This window comes from Camelus bactrianus, chromosome 5 (genome assembly GCF_048773025.1).
Source record: "Camelus bactrianus isolate YW-2024 breed Bactrian camel chromosome 5, ASM4877302v1, whole genome shotgun sequence".
NCBI lineage: Eukaryota > Metazoa > Chordata > Mammalia > Artiodactyla > Camelidae > Camelus > Camelus bactrianus.
In genome coordinates this window covers 25,624,362-25,634,757 of record NC_133543.1, presented here as the reverse complement: position 1 = coordinate 25,634,757, position 10,396 = coordinate 25,624,362, and the positions used below count along the sequence as shown (strand labels likewise).

The following is a 10,396-nucleotide window of genomic DNA, read 5'->3' as shown; positions in this document are numbered from 1 at the left end:
TAGAGGTACTGGGAATTGAACCCAGGACCTCATGCGTGCTAGGCATGCACTCTACCACTGAGCTATACCTCCCCCTAGACTTGCTATTTCATACAAAGTTGAACATTCAGAAGAGTTAGAAAACCTCTCTTCATGAAAAAAAGAAAGAAAGAAAGAAAGAAAGAAAGAAAGAAAGAGAGAAAGAAAGAAAGAAAACCCTTTGGATAAGTATCAGTATTGATTAGACTCTATACAGGTGCCTGGAAAGCAAATGATTTTCTAAAATTTCCAGAAGCATTATTTACTGTACAGATCACTGAGGGAGGAGAAGGGCATATTAGGAAAACCAGAGAGTTGTAGGATTTCTTTTTAAGGGATAGGATGGGATTTGCAAGCAGCTCAGATGAGTGCCGCTGAGCAAAGGCTCCAGAGTTCCCATCTGAGGGTTGTGAGGGCCGCCTCCGGCTCTATGTGTGTCGTCACCCCAGTTGCGATGACAACATTCAGAAAGACCCAGAGGCTACCGCTCTTCAGGAAATCTACCCTTAAAAGGAAAGAACCCACCCGCCAGTAATAATTTTAAAAGTTTGATGGTAATAATGTCAGTAGCACCTATTGTTCTAGTATAAATAATCTTGCTATAGTTTCAATCATCTTGAAACCTGAAGAACTTTTCTATGCATCATCAATTTGCCCGTACGACAAACCTACGCGGTATAGAGACCAGGTCATCGATGCCTACCATGTACCAGGCAACAAGGAACAATGAAGAACAAAGTAAATGTTCCCTGCCTGAACTATATTCAATGGCTTATAGTAACCTGTAATTTAAAGGAATATGAAAAAGTATATGTGTATACACATATATATATATGTGTATATATATATATAGCTGAATCTCTGTGCTGTACACCGGAAACTAATACAACTTTGCAAATCAAATAAATAAATAAATAAATAAACAAAACCACACCATGTGACAAAAATAAAATGTAACTAATAGTAAAGAAAAAAAGAAAAGAAAAAAAGAAAAGTTCCCTGCCAGAATGAAGCCAACAGTGTGGTGGGAAGGCAGATATGAAACTGTAATTTCACATGAAGAAAACTTTGCTTTTTCTATCCATCATGCAACAATCATGCTTCCCGCTATACTCCTGCTAGACACTAAGACACAAAGATGACCAAGACACAGCCCTTGCCTGTAGGAACTTCCTATTTAGTCAGAAAGAGAGACTCCAAACAACAAATGTCACCAAAAAAGAGACATTTGAGCTGAACGTCAAAACACTGGTAGGATATTCGCTTTTCCAGGAAAAGGAGCCTTCCAGGCAGAAGAGGACAGCTCATGCTGTGCTTGGGGGTGAGGGAGATCTGGGGTTGGAGGAGGTGTGCAGTGGGGAGCAGGCCAGCTTGTGCAGGGGCTGGAATCCTTATGCTACAGGTTTGAGACATCATCTGCACAAGATGCTGGGTGCCTTTAAGGGTCTCAGCAAAGCATCCATACAATCAACTTTCCACGTGAGAGAAATGAATTCTGTTGCCAAAGTAGACTTTCGATTTGAGGAGGAGGACACGGGAGTGAAGTTAGTCAGGAGTTATAATCTACAAGAGAACCATTTGAATGAGAATTGCTTTTAATCAAATGCTCCACAGGAAAAGGAGAAGATCTTTCAGTAACTCCAGGCTGATAACACAGTGTGTTAAGAATGCCACTTATGCTGTCATTTAATCCTCATGACACCTTTACTAGGGATTCCCATTTTATCAACTGAGGCGCAGAGAAGGTAGGTAATTTCCCCAAGGTCACAGGTCTGGTAAGAACTTCAGTCTGGATTCAGAGCCACTCACCCATCACCATACATTGCACAGAGCAGACACTCAGTAAAAGTCTGTCATGGCTAAGTGGGCAAGTGCTGGTTGCCCTGCCAGGAACAGATGCAATGAATGTTGGGGGACTTCAGAGGGCAGGGGACAGAGGGACTCTCCCCAACCTTGGGGGCATCTGTACCCTGCTGTCTCTGGAAGTGTCATCCAGCCTCCTGTCCTCTGGTGGAGAAACACCTGAGAAACAAACAAACAACAGTCTCCGGGAAGATTCACCAAAACCGCATTTACTGCACAAAGAGTGATAAAATAGCCAGAAACAGGCCACAGGGAACAGAAACTGTGGATTCTGGCTGGGACTTCTCTTTCCACCCACTCTGCCTGCTCTGCAAGCCCATACGTCACTCTTCCCTCAGACTGTTAATTAGACAGACACCCGCCACCCTGACACCACACGTTAATTATGAAAATAGAGCGCTGTGTGCAACATAACATGGAAATGAAGTGACATGCATCCAATTAATTAAACTTTCACAGCCCCAATCGGTTTTAATTAAAGAAGCTATCCTTTTCACTCTCCTCTCGATCAATAAATAAACTCTGCAATACATACGTATTTTTAATCGATTAGCAAACGGGAAAAAAGCGCAAGGCTATTGCTGGGGGGCACCGTGAATTCTTCCATGAATTGTGTGTATTGTCCATTTTTATTCTCAGTTGAGTTTACAGGCAACACAAGTTAAGCCCCTGCAACTTGTTCCCAAATTAAATAAAAGAGAAGAGACCTGATAAATGGCAGTGTCATTGTTTCCACTCAGCCCCTCATCATTCTTGTTTATAGACCCAGAAAATGCATTGAGGGTTCCAGAAATTAAGAAAGGCTCATAGTATAATGTCAGCAGAGGAGCCCAAAAGCTGTGTTTCTTCAGGTCATTGGACAGTGTCTGTGTTCCCTTGACCAAAGGACAGCTCTTCCTCTCTGGGAAGGGCATCCTCTTTGACCAGACATACAGCTCCCAGGGGGCTGCCAACAGATCACTGAGGGCCAGATGGAGGGGCACTAGCCTAGACCCTTGGATCCACCAGCTCAGCCCTAGCAGTTGATGGAATCACCAGTGCAGCAGCCGAATGGGCCTCACATGTGATCTTGTCAGCACTACCCATCTGGTTAGCACTTCCAAGAGGCTGCAGTGTTCTGTGTTCCTACCCCACCTCCTGAGTGGCTTTTTAAATCCCTCCATTAATGAAGAGAGATGGTCATGAGAAGGGAATAAGCCAAAGGTCAGTACCCAGGGGAGTCAAAAGGAATAAAAGAAGTCAGGTGTAGGTTGGGTTGGGCAGCTCAGGAAGTAAAGCACAGAATGAGATGTAAAAGCAGGGGGCTCATTTTAAGCAATAATCACTGGGTGCACATTTAAAAAGTGCAATTCTAGGAAGTAGTGAGAGCCAAACACAACAGAGAATCCCTACACTAGATGTTCGTGAGGAGCCACGGGGCTCAGGCTGGCAAGAGTCCACCCCTCCATCAGATCCATTAGACCGACATAGCTAATTAAGCCCAGCTCCCTTTCACACTGATTCCAGAAGTGACTTTAAAAACCATATGGTAGTTTGACTTCGGAAACCTTGATTCAAACCGGCTTCAACAATATGGAAATGTACCACCTCGCATAGCAGGAAGTCAAGAGGGCCAGAGTGGGGTTGCCTTAAGGAATGGCTGATTCAGTGGTTCAAGGAAGTTGTCAAGGACCCAGTTTCTTCCCCTGTCTCTCCTTCAATCCTCAAAGAGGGCTTTATATTCAGTAGAAATCACATCTAGGAGAACATGGCCCAGAGGATGCAGAGAGATCATCACTCCCTAAGTGTGGGATAAAAGTGACCCTTCCCAGAAGCCCCCAGCAAGCTTCTCACAAGTCAGTGTTCAGAGTTGGGCTGCTCTTCCTTTTCTAAATCATTCACTGGCCCAGGGAAGATAGTCCTATCTGTCCTAGGCTTATCCATCTGAGTTGGAATGGATGTTGGGAAATCAATCATCTTATCCCCCATGGGAATCTAAATCTTCCTAGCATCACGGCACCCACGACTAGCTACTGATCAAAGTGGCACCAGAGATAAAAATCTGCCGGTCATCCTGGGACTGGGAGAAGAGTCAACAACTGAGGCAACTAGAGAGCAAGGCTTAGGAAAGGTGAGGGAGTGAGAGAAGTGGAGAGGAAATCCTTTTGTTTGGTGAAGAGTTTGAGAGTTTGAGTTCTTGGAGTTAAGGAGAAATCTGTGCCCTCCATCCCCAAAGACCTGGCACAACCTACCTATACTTATGAAGAAAAGAGGGAAAGAAAGGGTTTCAGTGGATGTGTTGCATATCAGGGGAAGATACGGTTCCATATTATTGGCAAGAACTTAAGCCACTGTGCAGACGTTCAGGCAAGGAGTCTAAATCAGTCATCAGATCACAAAAGAAAGGTGAAGTGAGAGACAGAGAACTAGAATCCAGGACCTCAGACAATTACCACAAGCAACAGTCACAAAAAGGTCACTCAGAGAAATGCGGTACCTAAAGGAGGAAACATCTGCCAGTCTCCTTTTCTGGGAGAGACACCCACTTTTTCTGAGTGGTAATCTTAAAGACCTTTCTCCCTTAACTTGGGGTGAGAAGGAAGAATATAATAAGAATTATTTTTAATAAGAAGAATTTGATAATAATTATCAAATATTGAGCAGATGGAGGAAGACAAGAGATGAGAGTAGATGGGCATGGGATAAGTGAGATAAATCTTCATTTTTCATAGTGGGAGTTGAAAAATATTATCTAACATTCATACTTCAAGAAATAGAGGTTTAGCATATTATGAGAAGATAAACAGCTCGCTGGCGAGGGGTAATGACCAGGCACAAGAATGCTGCTTGCTATGATAAGCTCTTCTGTACTATGACTTTGGTAAACATTTAAAACAAAAAAACCGAGAAAATAAATTAAAACTGTTGTTCACTCATATCCCCACAGTGACATGTAGTAAGTGTTTAACAATTATTTGTTGAACGAATCAGTGAACAGTTCCACATAAGAGCAATAATTTGGTGAGCACCCAGCTAAGTATATTATTTTGGAGCTGTGCTTTGCTCCTCAGAGTTGAAACCCTGGACTTTCTTAGATGGGAAGGTGTGGGCTCACCTGTGTGATAATCCCTGGACTCTCAGTCTGCGCCTAGCCTCTTGATCTGGAATGCCTGTCAACTTGAAATTTTGACATCTAAAGAGCATCTCTTCCTGCTGATCAAGTCCCAGAGTTTCCCAGTATCCCATAGTGAGTCCAATAACTTGCTATGGGTGAGGACCAGGCGTCCAGCTGAACAGCAGCATTCAGAGCTGTCAACATGAGTCATCTCCCCACAAGGGGATCTGTGAGGGGGAGTCAAAGTAAACGGCTGTTACCTGGAGCTCTCTAGCAGCTTGATCTGATGGTTTGATGCCTGGAGATAATCAAATGCCTATAATAGATTACAGCATAGGCCAGCTCACTCAGCTACTCTGCCCAAGCCCCCCACCCAGCCACAGGCATTGATTAAGGAACTTTCACAATCAGTGATTTCCCTGAGGATCTGCAGGGAAGGAACTTTTGATGGGGATGAAATCCTCTTCAAAAGCACAGTGGGAAAATCCCCTTAAGGACCACCACATTCCTGGCAGGTCAACTTCCTATGTTTCTTTTGATGATAGGATGACTCCGGGAGGCCTTTAAGTTAGAAACAAGTGTTCTGATTCGTAGCATAGATTGGACAGGAGCTGTCTGAATATTAAAATATTTTAAATTTCAAATTTAATTGACTATCGAAATGGTTTTACAATCATGTGATGACATCAGGTTTACATGTTTTAGTTAAAAGTGTATACTGTGCAAAGTACTTAAATGTTTAAAGTATTTGGATTGGAAGAAAGGAAGGAAGGAAGGAAGGAAGAGGGAGGGAGGAAAAGGGGGGAAGAGAGGAAGGGAAAAGGAAAGGAAAGGAAAAAGAAAAGAAAAGTGACAAATTGTGGTTTGATTGATTTCCTCTGGGGCATCCTCCCAACTGGAGGTCAGCATCTGTCCATGAGGCCCACACCTCTGCATCACTGCCCAAAGAGAGTCACTGGCTCTGAACAAAATGGGCTAGAAGTACGTCTTTCGAGGCTGTCTGTGAAGAGACATACTCTGGATGCTGTTCAAGAGAGGTGGAGTCCTCTGGGGCCCAGGGTCTTCCTGGACGCATTTCTGCCACAGGAGACCTTGCCAGCAGGAATACCTCTCCCCTCCGGCCCCATCCTCCTCCCCACCTCACCCAGGGATGCTCAGAGGACTATGGGTGGTGGCAGCAAAGCTAGCATGAGGGTAAATCACCATTGATCACTGTGCCTTCCTTGCCATCCCCAAAGAATAAACCTGAGGGACTCACTAGATGAAAAAGAACCTAGTGGCTGAGGCACAGGCATGCAAAACCTCCCACAGAGAATCGTCTCGGCCCACCCAGTACCTGTTGTCTCAAACTTCTGCTGCAGTGAGAGCGGGCTGGTCTCAGTTATTTGCAAAGTGGGGGTTGCCAGATAGTATTTATTCTGACCTGGCTTTGCTGTTGTGTCAGGACACACAAATGACCAGCCTGAAAGGATGACACAGATAACCAAGGACGTCTGCGCACAGATCGAAAAATTTGTCCTGCTGAGCTGCCAGTGTGATCATCTCCAGCTGCTCCTGGGTGTCTCAATCAGCTTTGGCCAAAGATAAATAAAACCCAGTAGCGTTGAGGTGCCATTGTTGTTTATATGACCTCCCCTCATTTTTAAGGTGCTGCAATGAAATTGAGCTAAGGACAGCTCCAGCAATGATCCCAGAGATCACAGGCCCTTCGTCACTCAAGGGACTTTTGCCAAAAGCGATGTGACATCTGTGTATTGATCAGCATTAAAGGCATCCCTCCCGGGGTGAGAGGACAAGGGATCATTTGAATTATCTCCTTTCCCGCTTTTCTCTTTCCATCTGTCCTTCCCAAAGGCTCACAGAGCCACAAAGAGAAGAGCCCATAATGGTTTGGGGTACCACAATTACTGCTGTTTCCACAGCACTATAATACTGATTCAACTTCAAAGAAAGAGAACCCCTTGCTGGCTAGTGTCAGCAAAGTGAAGGAAGCAAAGAAGGAAGGCAAGACGGTTGTATAAGGCAGAGGGCCCCTAGTGCTGGTTTAGTTAGCATTTGTCACAGTGATTTACAGTGGGGCTTTTCCTGCATCATCTTCTCTCCAATAATGAGCCACTTATAGAAGATTCCACGGTGCTTGCATGTTTTATTGCCACACAGCCCAGCAAGAGGATCCAGCAAGATCTTTGCTCAACAGAAGACTTCCCCCCACATCTGGGACACTGAAAACCTGAGATGTCCAGTTTTCTGTCCCACTAAGGCAATGGACTCTGGCCATGAACTGTAGTGGGTCAGCCTCACCACCAGAGGGTGCCCTGTGGTCAGTTTTCCCTCTCCCTCAGCTCTAGGTTGGCTGTCCCTTCTGAGTCTGGACAGAACCAAATGTCAAGTGCATCACGCAAATTAATACTAAGGGTTTGGGGGGGTTGTTTTCTTAAGACTGCCTCTTGGGATGATATCAGACTCTCACCATACATAATTATTTTGCTTTTGGCAATGTCCTTTGACCCATGCTATTGTGTACCCTAACCGAGGAATAATTCTCTGAATATTGTGCCTTCATTACGACAGCTGCTCATGTTTGCAAACTACTTATTTCAAAACAACACACTATTCAAATCTCCATGACTCCGGGATGTGGGGGACGAGGGGAGAGAACCTGAATCTCTCAGCAGCCAAAATAGGGCTCACAGCTCCGACACGATGGCCATTGCTCTGGGCTTCCCATCCCAAAGGTCCAGTCCCCACCAATATCCCATCTGCTGTTCTATCATGGGTCCTCCCAGCCATCTTCTTCCAATGGGAAGATAATAATGACTACACTCTGGGTCACAAAGATCTTTCAGCTGTGTTATGGGAATGAGTAGGTTTAGTCATTCCTGTGGCAAAAATTTCAATTTACAAGCTGGGTGGCTATAACTCCAATGGTCTATGGCCACGGACCTGAATTTCCTCTGTGTAAAATCTACTGGTTCAACAGAATGGATAACTGTTCCCCTTCCTTTCTCAGCCGTCATTTTCCTCTTTGACCTCTCTCTGAAGCCTCCCAAATCACAATACCATCCATTGGGTAGTGTGCTCAGACATAATCCTTTCTGTTTTGCAACATACACTCACTGCATTGTCACATTGGCGTCTCATAATACAAAGGTGAGGGGAGTCGAGAGGGTATTCATGAACTTTTCCAATTCTCCCCAGAAAAATCAGTTGGTCCTGTGTTCCCAAACATTGCATATCCCTTTACGATAAATATTTTTGCTGTGTTGTATCTGCTCCTTACCAAGTTTCCCACTGTGTGCTCCCCTAAGGCAGGGACTGGATCTATCTTACCAGCTTTCTATACCCAAAGCTTTGCAAGGTTCTTGATATACAGGAAGTATTTAATAAATGTTCATTTGAAGTACTACACCTATTTGATAAATAAGGTAATCAAGTCACCCAGAAGGCCTAAGGGTACCACGTGCTACCTCCACTGCTTCAAGTGAGTAAAGGCAGAACACGAGAGAGCACATGTATGGTCCCATGAGAGAAGTAAACAGTAGAAAGTGTGTGTTCACTTCCGACTGGAGAACAAGCATCCTGATTCATGCAAAAGATTAAATTAAAAGACATGTTCCAAGCCCTAGGTTCTGATCCAGTGACGGGTCCTTTAACTTCTGCAAATTTCATCTTCAACTTTTTCAGGAGAAGCAGTCTGGAGGATAAGAGCTATAATGGCTCATTATAGATGGAGGCTTATTCCATGGCCCATCAATATTCTTGTTCGGCAGACACTACATACACATTTGCACAGATGTACTGCGCACAAACCAACAAACACACTTGACACACAGGAATCACCAGACAATATGCCATTCGACCAAGTGGAATCAAGGTGGAAAGAGCAGTCTAGCCACCCTGAGAAGAGTCTGGAGGACAACAGAGCTCGGGGAGCAGGGGTGCAGAAGGCTGCATACAAGCGGGACTGGGGGTGAGTCAGGAGTAACTGAAGGAGGGAGGTGTGTGAACCGAGGGGTGTGTGAACAGACTGTGTGTATTCAGAGGACAACAGTACCAGGAAGCAGGGACACTGCTCTCCCCATGGGCAATGTCTGTCCGTGAAAAGGAGGTTAGTGTTTTTCAAAAAAAAACAAAACAAAAAACTCTCCAGTTCAATGTCTCTCTCTCATGTAAACTCACTCCCATTTTATTTCTTTTCACTGCCGAATCCTAAATCTAAATTAGGTTTTATCCTATTGTACAGCCTCATACCATTCTGTATTTTTACTTCATGGCAAAAATCTTAATTACACATGTCTGTTGGCTATTATCTCTCTGTTGCCTTTATCCCCTATGAGACTGTAAGGTCTTTGAGAGCAAGATTTGTACCTGTTTGCTCACTGCTGAATCCCCCTACACCTAGAATATAATAAGTGTTTGATAAATGAGCAGTGAATTAATAAATGAAAATCAGCAGAACTTGGAGTGTGGATCTATATATAAATAGCAGGGCTACTTTCCAGACCCCAGTTGCTGTGGCTGCCTCAGCAGCTTATTCCAAAGTCAAACAAGGACGTAAGTGACAGGTGCAAACACAGCCTGGCCTGCAAATCTGGACCCACGCCGGCAGTTTGAGAAATTCGACCATGGAGTTTCGTCAGCCGCCCCTGCCTCTGGCTGCCTCACCACATCCCCTCCCCATTTCCTCTCAGTCGAAACGGAAGACACACTCCTTTCCAAACAAACTCCTCCTGAGATGCTGCAGAGAGAGCCCCTCCCAACTCTCCCCAGATGCACCAATTAAAGCATCTTGCCTCCAACTCAGCCTGGTAGTGAATGACTTTGTACACATCCAGAACCATACCACAGAGTCACCGGACCACCTGCATGTTCCAGGGGCTACTTCTGTTTTTAAAAGAGCAGAAGTATCTCATTCTCAAAGAGAAGAGGTGACCTCTTGAAGGTTACATAGTTAAAAACCCATACAAAGGGACCTAAAGAAAAAAGCTCTTTCTTATAACATAAGTTAGTATGCAGTCTCGCCTTCAACCAGGCATTCTGCTAAAGGCTTCCTTCCTTTATCCCTGTTAATCCTCACAATGGCCCTGTGAGATAGGTCTACTATTAATCTTATTTTACAGTAAGACCAGAGTCACAGATTAGTTACACAACCAGCCTGAAGTGACTCAGCTTGAAGTCAAAGATCTGGATTCTAACTCAGGACCAAATCTGACCCCATGGTTTAAACTCTTTCCCCTACATATTCATCACATGGCTTCCGAGATGATTTTTCCCTCTCCTGGATTCTCACTCACACAGTGATAAACTCACTAAGTCACAGGGCCATGTGGGAGAACTGACCCATGATTCATGAAAAGTGTTTCACTGTAGGACTCACCCAGAGGGGTCTTTCTTCAGAAAAATTCTAAGTCCAATCTCCAG

General features: G+C 44.5%; 1 non-coding gene across 1 annotated transcript; it reads right to left on the bottom strand.

Moving 5' to 3' along the window:
* Positions 1–72, bottom strand: TRNAA-AGC (transfer RNA alanine (anticodon AGC)). The gene has a single exon. It is a non-coding gene; the product is annotated as a tRNA-Ala (tRNA).
* Between the last annotated feature and the right edge of the window lie 10,324 nt (positions 73–10,396).